The 19,979-nt window shown below is 40.6% G+C and overlaps 1 protein-coding gene across 11 annotated transcripts in view; it reads right to left on the reverse strand.

Moving 5' to 3' along the window:
- Positions 1 to 19,979, reverse strand: part of TNC (tenascin C) — a 72,442-nt gene that overhangs the window by 51,736 nt on the left and 727 nt on the right. For 2 of the 11 annotated variants that reach the window (XM_075112276.1, XM_075112274.1), the window contains exon 1: positions 11,662 to 11,732. The exons of the other annotated variants lie outside the window; for them this stretch is intronic. The gene's annotated coding sequence lies outside the window, so the exon portion shown is untranslated. Of the gene's footprint in view, positions 1 to 11,661; positions 11,733 to 19,979 lie in introns of those variants that run through there. 11 annotated transcript variants of the gene reach the window in all.

Raw genomic sequence — 19,979 nt, forward strand, 5'->3', positions numbered from 1 at the left:
AATTTTCAATCCATCTTGAAAAAACCCCAGGAATGCTGACTCCCAGGGAATACTGAGCAAAGGTAATGTTTGAATATTTTCCTTCCCCAAAGACTTATTTGCTGGAAACCAGCAGGTGTGAGAAACTAAATTACTGTTTGCATAGTTTAAAGTTCTAGTGTACCACTCTAGTCTCTCTTGCAAATTCAGGAGTGGCAGACTGGTGAGATGATTTGTGGCTATGTGGAGTGATAAATATGCAAATGAGAACCCTGTGTGATTTTAATCAAAACCGATTGCAGCAATAAAGAAATGGAAGTGTTAAAAAGTATCTCAGCTATCCTTCTTAAAGGAGGCAGAAGGCTGCTTAGATTTGCTCAGACACCCTCTACTTCCAATGTTACAGCAGAAGGGGCTCAAATATTGCCAGTGTATATTGGATTCAAGCGCATCTTGTTAAAATGCATAAAAGTAGCAATGGGCTGGGTTCTGACAGAGGATGACTCAGTTGGAGTTGAGCCATAGTCCTCTACAGAAAACACAAAACAGTGCATTTTGAGGTTTGTTAATTGCTAGCCCCAAAAGAGTTTTGTGTGATCTCTTAACCGAAGAAGCTTCCTGTTTCAAGAATTTCCACTATGGTGTGATTTGGCCATCTTGTTCTGTCAAGACTAGGATATCCAGCCTTGCACGTGTGTAGGCACTGGCATCATGATTTCATGGTGCTCTTCTCTTTATCTATTGCCATACGGACAAAAAAGCCACGTTAGGAACCCGATCTGACCTGGAATACTCCCTCTTTGCATTTTGAATTTGTGCATTTTCTACAAGGAATACAAGCAGTGCTATTACAGAGGATTAACAAATTGAAACTGTCTGCCAGAGCGCATTTTCACAAGGCAAGGCTTCAATAGATGCAACCTTTTAAAGAAAAAGTGCTAATGTAGCTTTGCCAAGAGCATGTGACTTTTGAGGCTCCAGGCATCTTCTCAAACACAGATGGATTAACTCTGAAGTAAATTGAAATGTTCTCAAAGAAAGAGACTTGGGGGAAGGGCTGGAAGTTTTGACATGGGAGGCCAAAACACAAACAGTTCTGACTTCATCATCTTTCACTCCTGTTTCCATACATTCATAACTACAGAAAATAATTTTCTTTCCATTCCCAATTCCAACAGGGCAAAGGAATCAGCAGGGATACTCAGTATAGGTCAAACTACATTAAATCACAGCAGAGAGCAGAAATTCATAACAGTCCTAAACCATCAGTACTGAATCTTTCCAGCAGAAATGATCAAAGCCAAATCGTTGCTTTTTTCCCTTCTTCTCTATTTCCATTGTATTCGTTCTAAGGAGAGGAATTTTAAGGAAGCCAAATCCAGAGTAATTCAGAAAATCCATTATGTTCCCCAAGGCTTACAGAATAGATGTATGCAAAGAGATGTTGCAATTGTTTCAACACCTATTAAACACCACAGATACGAATAGGTCCTTAGAATGCAAAGCTCCAAAGGGAAATACTCATAATCCAGAAATTTATTCTGAAGTCTTAAATCAACTGCATGAAGGGAGGAAAAGAGGATCATAACTATCAAAGAGGAAAGAAAGAAGCGGATTCCTTCATTCTCAGAAGTTCTAACAAATTAAATGCAGTGTGATAAGCTGTAATCCACCCAATTTCCAAGTTGCACTGTGAAGACTTACCTCTGATCTATAGTCAAACAACTTCACTTCTACCTCCATGGCCAGTCTATGAAGACAGAAAAACCCTGCATATACTCTACGGTTTTCTATATAAGAAATCCCACATCCAGAAAACTCACAAACCTCTACAGACCCAGACTCAGTGACATCCTCTGTATAAATAGCAAAATGCAAAGGCACTGATTTGAAAGCCTTTGCTACACTCCTGCTAGATTTACACACTGAACTTAATTCCTGGAAGTTAAAAGGAAAGAAAATCATTAATCAAAAAGATATTTCTGCCTGTGGATGCCCAACAACAGTGAAAAAGAATGAGAAAGCACCCTCTGCAACAACTGCATGGAGAAAGAGGCAGAGAGGAAACTGGGAAAGAAATTTTAAAACACGTTTGCTTAATTAAAGAAGTATGAGGTCTAAAGATATAGCATGGTGCAGGTACTAAAATCCACTTTCTGTTACAGAGGTGGTTCAGTGATGTCCATAGCCCCAGAACAAGGGCCCCGTGGCATCCACCTATGCTGTAGGTGTTGCAGAAATATTTTCTCCAAAAGATTTTGTAATTGGAGTGGACAAAGTGTCATTCCTCCATTTCAAATATGGAAAACACAGATACAGAGAGGTCAGCACTCAAGCTCCTACAAACTTCTGCATTTAGGCCCAAGTATTTTACCCACTGTGAGACTGATAAAGCCGATCCAGCTTCCCTGAGAACCATCACAGTAGTTCAAACACAAGCACTTCCCAGAAGGCATTCATAGCACCTTACAGCACCAGACCCGAATACCATACTCTCCTTTTCATGAGTCTGCCTTTATGACTTAAATCCCTTTTATTCAAGGGCAAACTGGCAGTTTGTGTTTGATGTGGGTGAGCATCCACAACTCAGAGCTCTGGATACCCCCTGAAGCCACCTGTGCTTCATCTGGTGCTGGCCCTGCCCATTTAAGAGCAGTCCCTTTCATGGGACTGAGGACACTTATGGGCACTTTGGATGACAAGATAGGAAGTGATTTTCACAGTTAATTAATGATTCATTTCTTAGCTGGCATAGATTAGAGTTTTCATGTGCAGAATGCATCCATCACAGATTCTGAGGGCCTTGCCAATGCCACCGGAACTACTAATAAAAACAAAACAAATTTTAGATTACCATCAATGAACCCTGCAGTAGATCCTGGTGATCACTAGAATTGTGATCATACTTGTACCTCAGACTGTTTCAAAGAACAGCAATTAAAACACATACACAGATTTTTTTTTGCCCCATCCAGCCCCTGAGGTCCTGCCTTAAACATCACTCAACTAAGCATGAACCCTTCACACCACTTATTTTTTCATCTTTGGCTTTGGCTCTTAGATGACATTTCCACTTTGGGGAATCTGTATAGTTTCTGTTTCAAGGATCCTACTGTACGTCATCTTTAAATAAAACCATTTGGCTTCATTTTAGCCTCCACCCATTCTACCTTGGCTGAAAAGCAGCATATAGACAGGGCTTTGCCAAGGCTTTTTTGGAAGGAATTTTAATTAATTGCTTTGTGTACAATTTAGAATTTAGCAAAGGCTCATATTTCAAAGCCATCAGCATGACAGTGCCACAAAAGGGGAAGGAAAAATAACCCACTGAAGCCAACATCCATAAAAACGTGAAAGAGCTATGGTAAATTCTGAATGATAAGCATAAAAGGAGCCCCATGAGAGACTAAATCTTCTGTCGTACAGTGACTATTTTGAGTTAAATTAGCATGATTATTCCATTATAAGCTACTTTGTTTCAAAAGTTTTGTACTCTTAGCCATGGAAAATCTCTCTAAGTCTATCCTTGTTCAAGATCTCAGAGAGCGAACAGACCTTTCCAAACCAAACAATGAGTTTGGCTCTTTTTCAAAGCATAGCAAAAGTTCAGAGATCAGAGGTAGTCTTCTTCCAGTATCAGTAACACCTTTGATCAATAAAGTATTAAAGATAATGAGCAAGTCTCAGAATTAAACGAAAAATTAAGTCAGCTGGCAGAGGCAGCTGGGAGAAAATGGCTGCTGAAAACGTGCAATAATTAAACAGAAGTTAAAAACAGATTATATGATGAGGTGCCTGCAATAACAGGATATTAAACTCAATAACCAATAGGTGCCTCCCAGTTTCATAGTCCTAAAGACTTTCTTGATGTATCTTTCTTAGGAACTACCTGTCTGATGATAGGAAAAGCAAAGAAATTCTGCCTGAACATACTACTGCTGCCACTGCTATTCCATCAAGAGCAAAGGACCAAGGGCACAGATGAGAGCCAGGTGGGTGGAAATGACTCTGTGCTGGGACTTGTGAGATCTGAGACCTCTCCTAATTTCTGGCATGAGTTTAGCCAAGTCAGTTATCGTCCTGATTTCTAATAAGTCTGTGGCAGATCTGCACCCTAAACAAAGTGCAAATAACTAAACTAAATTATTTAATTCTTTTTACGTTTCCAGTTGTTCCTCTAGAGGGATTCTTCAGTTTACCCTCTAGGAAAAGGCTTTCCCTGCTCTCAATTTTTCTACCTAAGTTCTATGATCTTCACACCAGAGTTTGTTTCTTAATGTGTTTATATACTACCTCTATTAGGGGAAGCTTCAAAAGTGTTAAACAATAGTATCCACGTGGCTACAGTTCTTGATAAGATTTAATCACAGTCACCTTCTAAATAGGCCACAGACAGACAATAGACAAGATTGATGGTGAAAAAGGCAAATGAGGTGCCTTTGGAAATTATACAGTCTGGCTAGAGCAGAGCTGCTCTGAAACAACCACCATGTTGTTTAGGGCTGCTGGGCATAAGATAGTCTTGTTAAGGCCGTGCCTGCACAGGTACTTATAGAATAAACTTAGTGCTTCCTTTGGAGCCATTGTAGAGGCCAGCCACCATTGGAGGAAATTAAATAACAAGCCTTATGGAAAAGCTTTGTGTTACTATAAGGTTTCCATTTCAGCACCGGGCAGCCATGTGGCAGCACCCGCAAACCTTCCGCTCAACTCACTGCCCCTGGCCACTCCTGCAGGACGCGTGAGGAGCAACTACCCCTGAACGCTGCCTCCTGCAGATAACTTCAAAGTTGTACGTTCAGGCTGTCATGTAGAAAGCAAACTGCCGTCCCTTAAAGAAACGCAAAGGCACAGCATGTATTGTAACATGATGCTCTCATAACGGCTTGAGCCCTCACCTAATCAAAACGATCATGAACATCAACTTGAAAACCTAAAGAACAAGGTCTTGCAATATCTGTTGTCCCACCAACAGGACCACAAGTGTTATGCAGAATTCACATTTACAGGATCAGACCCTAAAGGAATGGCACCTGCTGAGTCCTAGATTATCCCAGCCCCTCTTGGCTGGTGTCAGAGTCTTACGGCTATTTGAACACTGTTGTTTATATGAGAAGCATCCAACATGGCATTACATAATAGTTATTAAATATAGCCAACCAGACTCAAGAAGAGACCCATACTAAACACAGGAATCAAAAGCTCTTAATAACTCATTTTGGTACCACCAGAATTAATAAAATTATCTGAGTTCAAAATGCATTAAGATAATTGCTGAGTAACTTCAATACATAATGCAGAATTAATCAGTCCACAGTCATAACTTGGTGTTTAATCTCTCATGTAATATAATGTTAAATGTGCATAATTAGAAATAAATAAATGATACATCTCAGTTTGAGTTGCAGATGTGTTGCCTTCCAGCATGCTCACGGGCTCCTGACTATGGATAATGTGGCACGTACCAAATATGCCTCCAGCTTGTGCCTTGGCAGGATCTTGCCTTTTTAGTTAATTTTACTTCAACAACTGCAGAAGCCTTTCCTGTCTTTTCTTGGAGACCCTAAGGTCTCTGCTGTTATACGTTGTCCAGCAAAAGCATGCCAGGGTAGGAGGCTGCACTGCTTTCCATGTCCTCCTCTTCACTCGCAGGGACAATAGAAGTCTTGACACCCAAACCAAGATTTCAAAGCACCTGGCCAGAAATCCACATGCTTCCTGAGAAGTGCCTATAAAAAAGATATCCTAAGGATATCGATGCTGTCCAGTATTAGGTGCTAGAAACCCTGACAGCATCGGGGCAATACAATGGCATCACTTCTTATACATCAGGGTGGGATGTGTGTCACCTTCTGGCAAAGGCTTAGTTTTGGGAGCGCTGCGTGTGACCCCACAAGCACTCCCAGAGTCAGCTCCTGGCTGCCAAGGCTCTGAGCACCCAACAAAACCAAGACAGACAATGGGAGCTGTGAGCTAAAACCAGACTTGCTCCACGACTGCAAACCTGTGCCAGAGCTCACTGGTTCCAGGAGGGCAATGGCCCAAAGGCACGGCCCAGCCAGCAGCTTTTGAGTGCATGGCAGGCTATTTGTGACCAGGAAAATCTGCCTCTTGTGCCGAATTTCCATACATGTTTAATCCCAGTAACTGAGGAATACATTGGCAAAGCATATGCCCTGCCAAATGGAGGTGAATAAAGCACTTAGCTGCAAACGGAGCCTAACATTTATTTTGGGTGTGCGATGGAGTCTGAATTCATGTGATAGAGTAATCCTGTCGATGTGATAGAGTAATCCCGTCGATGAGGTCATGTGTTCCTCTGAAGGGGCTTCTTTGTACCCCGGGTTAGTTAGCAACGCTTCTTCTGTTATCAAGCATCTGATTAAACACACAAAAGAAGGGTCTTTAAAAAACAGTCTCAGGCAGAATTGAGAAGTGAATAAAGTGGGGTTTTTCTCTTTTCATTTTATCTAACAGATAAAGGAAAGAGGAATAAGTTGGGAAAGGGGCACAGGAAAGGTATTAATTGTTCTCAGGTGACAGAACAAAGGTCTTAATCTATTCTCAAATTTTCTACAGAGCCCAGCCCTGTGGCAGAGACAATTATACATATCCATGTGGCAAATGTCACCATGAAATATTACAGTGCACTATCCAAACAGCACAAGCCTCCCAGAAGCCATCCTGTGCCCCTCACTGCTGGAGTGACACAGCACCTACCTTCTGCAGTAGTGAAATCCTTTACCAAAACAGCGGGCTTTTGTGTCATTATGGGGGAGGTGAACTAAAATGTGTCCCCAATTTTTACTTGACTTGAAGAAAGACTTAGGCCTTTGGATGAGAATATGTTTTGTCCTGCAGTTCAGACAACTTTTGTAATGCTTTGTAATACCCCTTAGCCTGTGGCGGGAGAACCAGCTCAGCTCTGACAGCAGGGAAAGAGTTCTGACTAAATCATTACTAATTTCCCTTGGAGGACACACACCCAAGGTCAGCTTAGCTTGTGAAGTCTAAGACCAAAGCTCTTAGTTCTTTTCCACTGATTTATCACTAAGGACGCAAAGATGTTTATAAACAGAAAGACATGTGCAGTTAAATACATGTACTTATTAGAATCACATTATTTCAGGCTAGTTATTTGGTGGCATGAGTGACCCCCTAGATCAGAAAACAAAATTAAGTTATTTCCTCTCATTTTGGATGATTACATTCTGTATCTCCCTGTCCTCTCCATTGGATGTCTGAGCAACCAAACGGGCATATAAAGGTTGGCTTTATAAAAAAAGCACTGTAAAAGAACTGTGGCCAAGTGATGATAAAGTAACAAGTAAAACTAGTTAAAATCTTTCTCACAACACATATTTTGCCATTGAGAGATGCCATTTTTCATTCGATTCTGAAAACTCAGCGTGAAGAAAACTAAAATATAGTCAGCAGCATTTCAGGAGTTCCCTTTCTCAAGAAGAAATTCTATCCTATCCCAAAAAAGCCTTTCTGAGGAAATCTACTTGGAAACCAGTAATTTTTCTGCTATGGCTTGCTTTGAAGAAAATGGCCTTTTTAAAAGAATAACCACCTCAATCATTTCTTCAACCTCTTTTTTTCTAATAAAACACAAAGTAGCCTAGACTTCAATTACTAAGTGAAAAGCATTATGGAAGTGAAACTACCGAGCCCATGCTATCCCTCATCCCAGGAGAGGAGAAGAAAGAGAATTAATCTTACGTTCATTAACACCTCTGAAAGCACAGAGATGTGCCCATGGGGAAGTAAGACATGTCAGTGCATTTTAAAACACCGTTAGACACAAAACTGAATTTTCAGGTAGCAAAATACTTCAAAAATAGTGGTCCAAGAGCTAAAAAGCTTTTTACTGATGGCTGACTCAGTGTCCGGTTACGCTTCTGGTTTGTACCATCTTTGAGGACACTGATTCTTCTCTTTGCAAGACAAGTTCTGCTTATTATACAAAAAAGTATCGTAACTACGGATAAATAACGCTCCCCCCGCACCCCCCAGCATGTTTGGCTGGAAATCATCTTGGCTCAAGATGTGAAACAAACAGCTTGACAGACTGGGAAAAAAGAAGAAAGAAGAGCTGGGCGGGGGGCGGGGATGGGAAGCAGGGAGACAGCTACTAAGGTTTCTCAGTCTTCTAATTTGATCATACTGTTCTGGTGCGTTAGCAAAACTCTACTTTCTCTTTTCCTGCAAAGCATGTTAGACCAGCTGGCGAATTTGACCTGTGGCATTCCAGTGATTCACAGCAGCTAAAAATATGTCCCTGTATTACTTTTTTAAAAGTACAGCTTTTGTTTGAGGCAAAATAAGGATACAGTCATGTAAAAAGGATGCTGCTGAATGAGTTCAAGGGAATAATGCAAACTGCAGTGGGTTGACTAAGTAATGTCTCGCATGGTTTATGTTGCTGCTTCTTTCTGCCTTAGAGGTGCAAAGCCCAGGAAATTAAAATACTGCATCTATAAAATGCAGAGAGGTTTTTTACAAATTAGGTTTATTCGCTTTACTATGTGAAGAGGTGAAACTGAATGCTGAGCTGAAAAAGCCAAACAAATGTTCATTCAGAGGAATTCTTTTTTTAAAAAATGTATTTCAGCTGGCATTTACAACAGTTGCTTGTATGTTGGTGTGATTTGGGTCCTGCTGCTCAGACAGCATAAAAAAAGGAGCAAGTATCTTCCGGATTTGTCCTGCAGGGACATGTGGAAGACAACAGCAGGCAGGGGAGCATGCAGCCCCCTTCTGCTCTACCACAGAGCCTTGGGTTGTGGTGCTGTAAGGGTGGATCTTTCTGATGGTAGAGACTCCCCTTTACGAAAACTGGGAATACAAACTGGCAGATGGATTTACTAGGGAGTCTACTGCTGACTGATGGGGAAAATCAAAACGGAAATAAAGTCTGAGATGAACTGATAGCTAGGGCTGCCAAAGAATACGTTCACCTGGGAGTTACAGTTCAATGGGATGGTGAGGCACAGACTGTTACCTTATAGTATTATTGCAAAGTGAGAATGAACAGGTCTCCCACTGAATGCATTCCCCAGGCCCAGAAATACTACATCTCCACAGTAGTTGAGGCAGTTTTCTGAACCGTAACAAGAGAAATGAAGCTAAATAGGGCTGGCTTGTTAGGGCTGGACGTGTGGAGTTCCCACAGAACCATGTGCTCTCGGCAGAGACTCCACAAAGTGCTCACAGCCTTGGGAATAACAGTGCGGTCTCGTGGTTAGAACTGAGGACTGAAGCTCAGGCATCCTGCACTGAAATTATTTCATAAATCATCTGGTGTGTCTCAATTTATTCACTGGTGAAACCTCACAGGCGGAATGTATGTCTTGGTGAATTAAGTATCCCAAGGACCTCACAGGAAAGGTACTGTCAAATCGTTATTTCCATAATTAAACATCTTCCTGAAGAGTGCTATAAAATTGCCAGGAAAACCTAAGTAAAAAGCAAAGAATTGGAGTGTTTTCCCTGCAATGTAAGGGAGAAAAAGAATCACAGGTAGGGAAATGTCCTTTGCACCGAAGAAGAAAGCCTGACCAGACATGTGTGGCAAATATGCAGATAACTGCACGACTGCTTGAAATTCTAGAGTAACAATAGAAAATTGAAGACTTGTTCTGACTCCAAAACATAGGATGTACCACGCCAATTACCAGAATAAGAAGATGAATCCATGGAAATAAATGACAGGGTTAACAAAACCCACAGACGAACATACCAGAAAATTTGAGAAAAATCTGCAACTGAAACAAAATACATGGATCCAGCTAATTATCTTGTATCTACAGAATGCCCTTTCATCTATAACAGTCTCCAGATGTTTCATGAAATCAGAGGAGTCATTCATACACAGATGGACACACAATCTTCCTCCATGATGAGCTTTATCCACTGTTGTGTAGCAACATCTTCTGCTGGTACACAACTGAAGTGATTCACGCTTTCAGGCCGGAGGTAAAGAAGACTACTACATCCAGCTCAGACCTCAGAGGGATTTTTATACAAGCCTCAAAAACAAACTAGTTATTTTATGGGGCAGGTTATTCAAATATGTTACATATAAATTAAAAAAGAGAAACAGAATTAGAAGAGATAACTATGGGAGGACTTGCACCAACCCTATCCCGTCTAGCTTCCAGCAACACAGATAAAGCACAAGTTAACAAGGAATTCAGTCTGTCCTTGGAGCTTGGTTTTCTGTTAAGAGCTCGGACACTTGAGCATCGATTTCTGGAAATGGGAACTCAGAAAAGATAAACAAAACAAGCAGGTCAGTGGGGTGCTTTTGAGCTGCATTCAGACTCATGGCAGGGTGTACAGCAATCAGCCAAGCAGAGCAATTTGCTACAAACTTGAGAGAGAAAAAAAAAAAAGACAGGACTATGCATCTGCTAAATAGTTTTTTTCTCCCATCTGCCAAGCAATCTCTGTTCGTACTGTAGCTTTCAGAGCTGGAAGAAAAACGCCTAGACAAAAACTGTGGATTAGAAACCGCAGGGCACATTAGGGATGTGAACAGCAACAAAGGCATTGGATTCAGAAAAACTGTCGCTGTTCTAAAAACAGTAGCAGAACTATAGAATTGGGTCATCTCAGAAGGACTCCATGGAAAGCAGAAGGGATGTGTTCACACCTTCCTTTTTGCTTAGTTTCCCACTGAAACCCCCATTTGCATTTACAGCACAGAAGTGAGTTTTACCCATTAGTCTCTGAAGAGATACGTGGAACTCTGGATTGTTAAATGTGGAATTGAATCAGGTCCATAGGAGAGGTGCCACAGACACTGAAGCCTAGATTAGTGCCTTTTACAATATAAAAAGCCCCTTTCACAGCAAAAGCAACTTTTGCCCATAATCTCCCAGCAGAAATCACTCTTGCCTCTTAAGTGTGCACTGTACCTTTTAATAAAGCCTTTCCTAATAGCAAAAGCATTCACTTGCTCTCTTGGCTTTTTCCTCCTCATAGCAAAGAGGCAGAGCTGGAAAAGATCTATGGTTTTCTAAACTTGTCTTTGGAAAGTTTCTTTGCCAAGTTACACTTTGTCAGGAGCTCATTATTTTCTGGGTAGACACTAGAGACTTCACTTTGAATTATTTTGAGGGCTTTACTGATGCGGTTTCAAACTATGAGGTTTGTGTGCTTTTTTTGTATGAATCACAGCAACTTACGTTCATTCCCCACACAAATCTCTGCTTCATTTCCAGACCCTTCTCCACCATGTTTCTTCCAAAACAACCTATAGGTTTTCCACAGCCGTTCACAAAGTTCTAGATGATTTTGTGATGAGATGGGAAGAGCAGAAATTCAGGACTTCTGAATTTTCTTCCCACTCCTTTCATGCTGAGCAAGAGTTCCTGAGAAGAAAGCAGCAGCCAATTCTGGGGATAGGAGCCTAGACAGTCTCAGTTGTCCCTAAAATTCTCAACTAAAGTATCAAACATCAGCTTTTCTACAGATAATGAGAGGTAGGAAATGAATCATCAACACTCTTGATAAAAATAATATGAATACGTGAATAAATAGGTGATCTGCTATAAAAAGCAGATGCCAAATTAATAAGCTTACCAAAAATATTGGTGAAAATTATGCAGTAGAAAATAGGATCTTTGCATTTATAAGAACTAGGAACCATTGACGTATTAAACAAATACTCACACGGTGTACAAGTGGATAGGCTCAGCACACAGACAACACTGCTTTGTACAGCATCTCTGATGAAGCTGTTTTTTTAAATTTCTCCTGGAGGTCAGAAGGGAGAGGTTAGCCAAAATTCTACTCCATAGAATCACACTTTTCCATATTTAAAGTGATTTTAGCTGAAGGAATGTCACACACAGAGGCAAGTGATGTGGAAGTGTTCTGTTTTAATGACACTGCTGCAACTAAGAGCATAAATAATTTACGTGTGTATTGCTCTGGAATAACAAAAAGTGTTTAAGAAGTATGAATTGCTACAGATGATATTGGGCAGCGGGCAGCAGGTACTTTCAGAATTCATTGTGGTTATTTGCATGCAGTTTGTAACTTTACTTTCATTTAACCATATACTAGTTGAAGCAATGAAAATGACATCTCTAAAAATGTCTCAGAAGTCAGTCATAAAAGCCTGTACTGTACTGGGCAATCAGAGATATTATTGCTTGTCTCCTGTCATTAGCAGACTTTGATCGTCTTCTTAAAAGAAGTTGGGAAAACATATGGGTAACCCCTCCCCAGACAATTCTTTGCTTTTAAAACAATTATTAGTTTCCTTGGGCAGCTTTTCCTCCCTGCTGGAGCTCCTCTGTCCTTGGTACTAGCGTCTGAAATGTGCAGGAATGTGCACATTTTTTTAACTCACACGACCACAGAAGGAGTTCCTTGAAATCTGACTTCCAGTAATAGCCCCCAGGCTAGATATCTGCTTGGCCTGGTTCTGTCAGATGTGGTAGCATGAAGAATTTGCATCTTTGGCAACCTAGGGTAGGGTAGCGAACTCGTAGTAGAACAAAATATGTAATGAAAAATGAAGATGGAGAGGAAATCAACCATGGCTTGGCAAAACAAAATAAAATAGAAATTAGATTCACAAAATACGAAACAAATTGAGTGCAAGTCATTTGGAAAAAAGAGAGGAGACTGTTTCTAAAACGTTCAGTCTGAGTGTGTTTCCCAGTGCACTGACGTGAAGCAGAAGCACTTATGTAATGTAATGGAAAATACAGCCATATACAGAGCCCTGAGCAAGTGATTAGTCACAATGGTGACTGAACTCGGACAAAAATCCGTGCTGCTGTTTCAAATGTCAACGAATTGGGCACTGTTACACTAATGGGAGACTTGAGAGACCTCCACCAACAGCACTCTGACCTCGTTCTCTTAACCCACAGTGACTTGAGACCTGTCTGTGCTGAAGTCTTAGCTGACAGCAATTTGAGCTGTGGAATAAAAGAAGGGATGTGGAGCTCAATTATCCAGCAACAGATCTCCAGTGAAATCAATGCAATTGTGTCACATGAGAATTTGGCTGGCAGCCTCTGAAGTCTGCATAGAAGAAAACCATCCCCTCAGAAATGCAAGCTGAAGTGAAGCGGACAGGGAATAAGTCAGACAATGAAGTGCCATTCTATGCACGAAAAATGCTCGGTGGGTTCTAATTTCCCCTCTGTCAGACTGGTTTTATCCCCATGTTACTCCATAGGCAGTACTCCTGACCTGTATGAGCATAAACCAAATCACATCAGGCCAAGGCATCCTCTGCAAAAAGAGATTGCTCTGCTATATAATTAAGACAATGTCAAGCAGCTATACTATATGCAATATTCAACATGCCATATCAAAATAAAACAATAATTGCTCATGTTAGCAGAAAAAACTCTCTCCCCAGGTGAAACAACTGAAGTTAGACACTGTAGACTCAATTTTTATTTACACTAAGGCCCCCTTTCTGTAAGTGTAGCATATTAATAGTATATTAGGATTTAGGATTATAGGATATATAGGGCATCTCTATTTATAGGAATTACACTTTTCTTACGTCAAGTGTGAGTTTTATGTATATACACAGAAACAAACACAGTTTAAGGGTTCCTGCACATGTTCTGAGCAGCACAAATAGTACAAAAGAGAGTCAGGCCACAACCTGGAAAGCACTCTGTTAATTCAGGATCAGTTCCCTTTTCTTACCGATGAGACTTCACCCATTTTAACAGTGCCAGTGGGACCATTGGTAATGTGGAAATGTAATCACACCCAACTCTAGAGGGATCCTGACCAAACCAAAGCAAATGAACTCTGCGTCCAAAATGACCTTCCTCAGCACTGACATGGCGTTACAATACTAGAAGCAAGGGGCTTCTGAGAACGTAGGTGGGCAGTGACACTGAGCTCCCTGCGATGCAAGAGCCTAGGCACCATGTCCAGTGATGGGGCAAGCATGGACAGGCCCACGTGGCTGACTGGTAGTAAGCCATATTTCCTTGCTTCTGCTAGTGACCCTGTCACATCCCAGTGTACTAAGGCAAATAAATAGTATAGGAAATAATGACCTGAGAAGGACAAATAAAGTACAAATAATGTCTAATGCATTTGAGAGTGGTGCTGTCTCTAGGTCCTGTGTTCTTTCCATCAAACCTGGAACTGCAGTACTTGTAGTGTTGGATGACTGTGATTCACTGGCTAAGCTGTAAAGTGTATATAAGTCTACAACATAATTAACACTTGACAGTGGAAATATAAATTCGCTGGCTTGCAGATGGTATAATCCTCCTGTAAACACTTCAGTTGCCCACCAAACTGGAAAAATAGATAGGACATTCATAAAGAGAGCTCGCCATGGGAAATGCCAGCATTTTTTTCCTGGAAACTATTTACATTGCCAAAATACTTCAATAAGAAAAATTATCTGAGACCTTTCCCTTAGTATGCATCCTGTTCTCATTTGACTTGTAGTCTACAGTGTGCAGCATTCATTCTGAGTCAGACTTGAATTACTGTTGTACAAGCAATGCAGAAGGGAAGTACAAGCCACAAGCAAAGGAAAAATGTGCATTACACTCTGTCTTACTAAGAGGAATGGATTGCCTACACATCACAGGCTACCTTTATATCTTTCTTGGCATAGACCTTTGTCACACAGCACAGAGAAACTATTTAGGAGGATTCAGCATATCCAAAAGGGGCTGGCTTTCCAAAAGAACCAGTAAAAACAAAGAGTCAGTGCAAAGTAGACACTGAGCTCCTTTTGAAAACCTAACAACTGAGTTCTGACCAAATGAGATCATGCCAGGCCAAGAAGGAAGATAACCACTAAGGTCTTGTACTGCACTCTGTAACACAGACTGAAAGTGAACCTTTCTTGTCCAAATAAAGGCTTTTCATCAAACCGAAGAGGCAGAACACCACAGTCACAAGTGTTCAGCTCGCAGTTGGCTCCCTCACCTGAAACCCTACATCCTGTCTTTGAGACAAGCCCAAAACTGATTGACAAAATCTGCCTGTTTCCAGTTCTTTTAATTTCTTGGGAATGAAAAGCAAACTTCTTTCTGGGGAATAAATCTTTTTCTTAATACCTTTCCAGCAAGAGTTTCTTAATGGTAGAATTAACTCTTTAGCCGGTTCTGATGGGCACACGGGGAAACGATCTCATGGTTTGATTTTCGTATACACTCAGAAGATAGTTACATCCCCTATTAGCTTTGTGCTGCCAGAATGGTGTAAAAGAGCATACATTTAAAGAAGAATCAAGACAATTTAGATTAATATTATGGTTAATATCCTAATTCCATAAGAAAATTAGCATTTGTAATTTTAGGTTAATGAGCTTATGACGTTCTGGTGCGTCTTGGGATAAGACACAGACAAATGCTCAAGTACGTAGTTGTAGCAAAATCATTACAGTGGAATTTCCCCAAGCATCCAATTTCAGACTCCTTTGAGTATCCTGGCCAATATTATACCCATATAGCCAATGCTACAGCCTGGCATAGGGAAGAGGCAGACTACTACAACAGACCTTTGTTGTACCTTGATTCAAGCAATGGTTTTTAAATCAGTATTAAAGATTTCTGTTCTACCACCCCGTACTTTCTACTCAATTACTAAAAAGAATATGTTTTCTAAGCATGAAACAATATCATTTTTGTCAAGAGTTTGGAAATGGAGCACTTATATGAATTGAAGAAAGCGTCCTTTCTCTTCCCTGTGCAGTTCTGGTTATGGGGAAAGAGCTTTCTGTGTGAGTAATCTTTCTAAGTAGGAAGCAGAGCTCCCCTATTGCTAGGGAAGAATGGACCTCCAGTGGGCTAATATGTGATGGATGACTGAATGCAAACTTGGCAACGTTGTTCTCCGCTACCCAAAGAATACAAAATGCCACAGGCTATTTGTACACAGGGACTCTCTAGTTAGAAGTTCTGAAAACTTGGCAACATCCCACCTTAGTTTAATTGAAACTACAGTGGCAAGATAATTAAGGATGTGAATTTGGAGAAATTTCTTGCAACAAGATCAACTCAGGGTGGATTCATCTTCGGTGATGCATAAGCCAAACAAAAACATAAATGGAAAGTTATTCTCGTTGGCTCCACTACCTGAGCAGCAAAATCTCACATTTGTTTATGAGGGGTACTTTAGGGGGCATAATGTATATTAACTAGTATTCTTTAAAGTCTACGTCCAGGTATACTCCCTGAAGCTATAGGGTTTTTTTATTGTTTTGTCAGCAACAGAATATGCAATATATAGAAGAGAGAGAGAGAGAAAAATGATGCATATAAAAATACAGTAAAAATATTACATTAAGGCCATGTCTAGTTATAAGACCATGTATATTATTCCAGTGAATGTTAACAAGAGACGGTAATTCAAACTTTCTCCTTTTAGCTGAAGGATCCCTATTATATTCCTTCTTTCAAGTGCCCAAACACTTTCTGCTGGATCGAGAGACATCTCTTGTCAGGCAGAATCCCATTCTGACTCCTCCTTCCCAGTCTGGCCATTCTGCACCGCTCAGTTACATCATACATTGAAAGATTTCATTAGCTGGAAGAATGCCTGGTTTTTAACTTTTCCCACATGTGGAAGGCATTTAACTTCAGCACAGATTGGACAGAGGGTTGAACGCACGAGTGGACAGTAAGCACTGAGTTAGGGGAAGTTTCACACTCATATAAACCCCAGAGCTCATGGAAACTGAGACGGCTCAGGATTGTCTCTCAGGATTGTTCATTTTCCTTCTTTCCGGTAGTGCTGTTCCTCAAAGAACTGCCGCCTTCCTTTTTTCTCTTCACTCACAAAGAACTTTTCTGAAGAGCTAATAATAGCAATTGTAAGTTTTTTGTGGCAGACAGCATCACTTAATAGGTCTATTCGCTCCTTCTAATATAACGAGGCCTAAAATACTGTACCAATAGCAACAACATCGTCAACTTCTAATGAACTCCTACACAAAACCAACAGAAGCCATGGACAGCAAGTCCACTTTGATATCAAGCATTTCGATGAATTAAATTACACCTTATAAACTCATAAGCAACCTGTACACATCCCTTATTTTTCAGCTCTTGACCTCAAGTTATAATGTTTCCTGTCCAGAATTGCTAGTTACTAGTCCTGCAAGTGCTTGCACTAGTTCTGCATATCGCCGAGCCTGGGTGGTGGTAAAATATCTACTCAATATAATTCACTCTGATTGCTATCTTCCTTAGTTTCCTATTTCAGTAACAATGATCTTTCTGCAATATTACATTAGCAACTTCCTTAAAACTGCTAAGGGTAGCTACTACATTTTACAATAGACTCAGATTTCTGTAGTTTATAACCACGGGTTTTCATAGCAGACATCAGTCTTTGAGAAGGGTGTGCTAAATTCACACCAGAAATTAAGTCTGAGAAAGTGGATGTTGATAAATCAGAGCACAATTTTAAAGCCCAATATCTCAAACTGTCACAGTTCAAAACAAATACCTTTTTATTATTGGAAAGCTAAGATTTCTAACTTTCCAGTGATGTAAATCACCCATTCCTAAGCCTAGAGCTATGAGACACTGGACTTTAAGACTGTCAATGGCCCTTCAGTTTAGCAGACCGTGATGGCACATGTCCAAGGACGAATATATCAAGTCACAGGCTTCAACTTAGAGTAATTTTTAACCACTCTGAATTTCTCATGTTTCAATATATGTGACACAAGTAGGACAGGTAAATGTGTAGCTGATAATGAAGCAGACACCACCCCCTGCAGTTACACTGACTTCCAAATGTAATATTCAACCTAGACATGATATCAGGGTTCACTAATGGAAACAGCCAACTGAACAAACACTGTTTCTCCCTTACAGATTTGCCAATACGGGACATCCATTTACACCAGCCAACCATTATACAGCCCAGAACACTTCATTGCCATCTAGTGCCCCGCTCAGACCTCTGAACACAGCCTACAAAGCTAGGCGAACGGATGTACTCTTGCGTTGTACTAGGAAAACGGCAGAGAACTGCACGAGCAGGTCTAGTATTTCAAATGGTTTTACCAGAAGGGATGAAAGGGTTAAAGCTTTGGCTCCAAAGCAACACCACTGTTTCAAATGCACGCTTGCTTCACAGTTCTGCTTCACTCTTGAAAAGGATGAAAATGTCCCAAGAAGCACAGACTCTGCCATCTAATCTCATTTTCTTATCAAAAAGTGAAACAATAGTCAAGAACAAACTTTGACAGTCTCTTTATAGGAAGTCAGAACATCTTCATACATGAATAGCCTTTGGCTTTTTTTAGATATTTTATAAAAAGCAATAATATGAAAAATAAGTCACCTGATCCGAACTTCAAACACCTTTAGAAATATTATTCTAGCAACATGATAGCTAAATGTAATTGAATACTGAAGAGAAATGATCCAGCCTTAAAAAGCTGGGATTAAAAAAAATAGATTTCCATTAACAAAAAGTCTCCAGATAAATCATTGCTCACAATTTTGTGGAGCACTTTTCACCCTGAGTTTAGGGATATTCCCAGTAAACTCTAACACCAGTATTTCAACAGGAGGATGGGATCTGGTTGGTTCTCTTTTCATATGCCTATCACTACAAGGTACCTGGATGAGATTTCTTCAGCAGAGTATCAGCTTCCTCTCCAAATGAGACATGACATTCTAATCTGCAGGCTGTGCACTTTTCAGCAGATTCTTTGGCTCTTCTACAGCTTTGGAAACACTGATAATGTAACTGTAGTTATAGGATTAAGAACTGGAACTTGCAAAGAATTTTCTCTGGGCTGAAAGGAGCCAGAGCATAAAATTAATGAGCAAAAAAATATGGGAAACAAATAGTAATTTACTGAGGATAGTGACTCTGGTAGGGTCCGCGGCAGCGGGGGCAAGCAGTCCCCGTACAGCATCCCTCTCACTCTGCCCCTTTCCAGCTGCCTTGCTCGATTCAGATGCGCATCCTTTCCTGAGCAATGGTGCAGAGGAACACCCTGATAACCTTTCTAAGTACTTTCAAATTTCACTGCCAGGGAAGGTGAACTGCACATAGACCCATTCTCTTCTTTTGACTAAATGATTTCATCTGATCAGACATTTGCTCCCGAGTTCCCAAATGGCAGTAAGAAAAAACCCAAAAGACATCGTAACGCTTTTCTGCAAGTCCTCCTAGAATTCAAAGGACTGTCACTAGCTCCTACTGTCCAGCTCATTCTCAGACTACAGCACCCTTAAGATTTCACAGCTTTAAAAGGCAAAAGCACAACCCCAGCATAATAAAACAAAACCCACAAATAACATTCACTGGGAGGTGTTTAAGGTGAATTCCCATTATTTAATATGATTTTTTTTGAAGAATAAGCTGGGAGAGAGAACCAAATGCAACAGCTTGACAATAAGGCTTTTACCTAGTCCATAGAGTCAAATGCATCTCAATGACTTCTATTTTTTTCGTGAAGGAACACTTGATAAATACCTTTATTATGCTTTCTAATTTCATAATGTCTCCGCTGTGCAAGAAGACATGTCACCGTCATTTCAATCTGATCACACCTTTCTCCTGCATAGTATGATGCAGACTTTTCAGAAGTTTAGAATAACTGCCAAAAACTCTGTCTCCTAGTAGCCAGAGAGAAAATCGGGCAGGGAAAACTCTGCAAAGGTGAGGTAACAGAAAGTTCTGAGTAAGTGGGCTTAACTTCGAAATGAAGCTAAGTGCAGTCACCTTCTCCCGGTCAGCTTCTCTGTTTTAAGCCAATTTGAGCCTAACTGGTAAGTGCAGACACAGTCATGCAGAAAATCTCAGTGCACAAGGGAGCAAGTAGTTAAGACACACGGTAAAGCAAGTGTCTCCATTTTACCATGATGATGGAGAATTTCACCCTCCCACTCCCCAGAACCCACCCATGTAAGTACTGGTAATAAGATACCAGTTGAATCTTCCTTTGTCTTTTGCTCCCCACTGCAGACTAATGTTACCATACTTCTAAAAGAAACTGGAGCCCAGTGGGG

Source organism: Phalacrocorax aristotelis, chromosome 17 (genome assembly GCF_949628215.1).
Source record: "Phalacrocorax aristotelis chromosome 17, bGulAri2.1, whole genome shotgun sequence".
Classification (NCBI taxonomy): domain Eukaryota; kingdom Metazoa; phylum Chordata; class Aves; order Suliformes; family Phalacrocoracidae; genus Phalacrocorax; species Phalacrocorax aristotelis.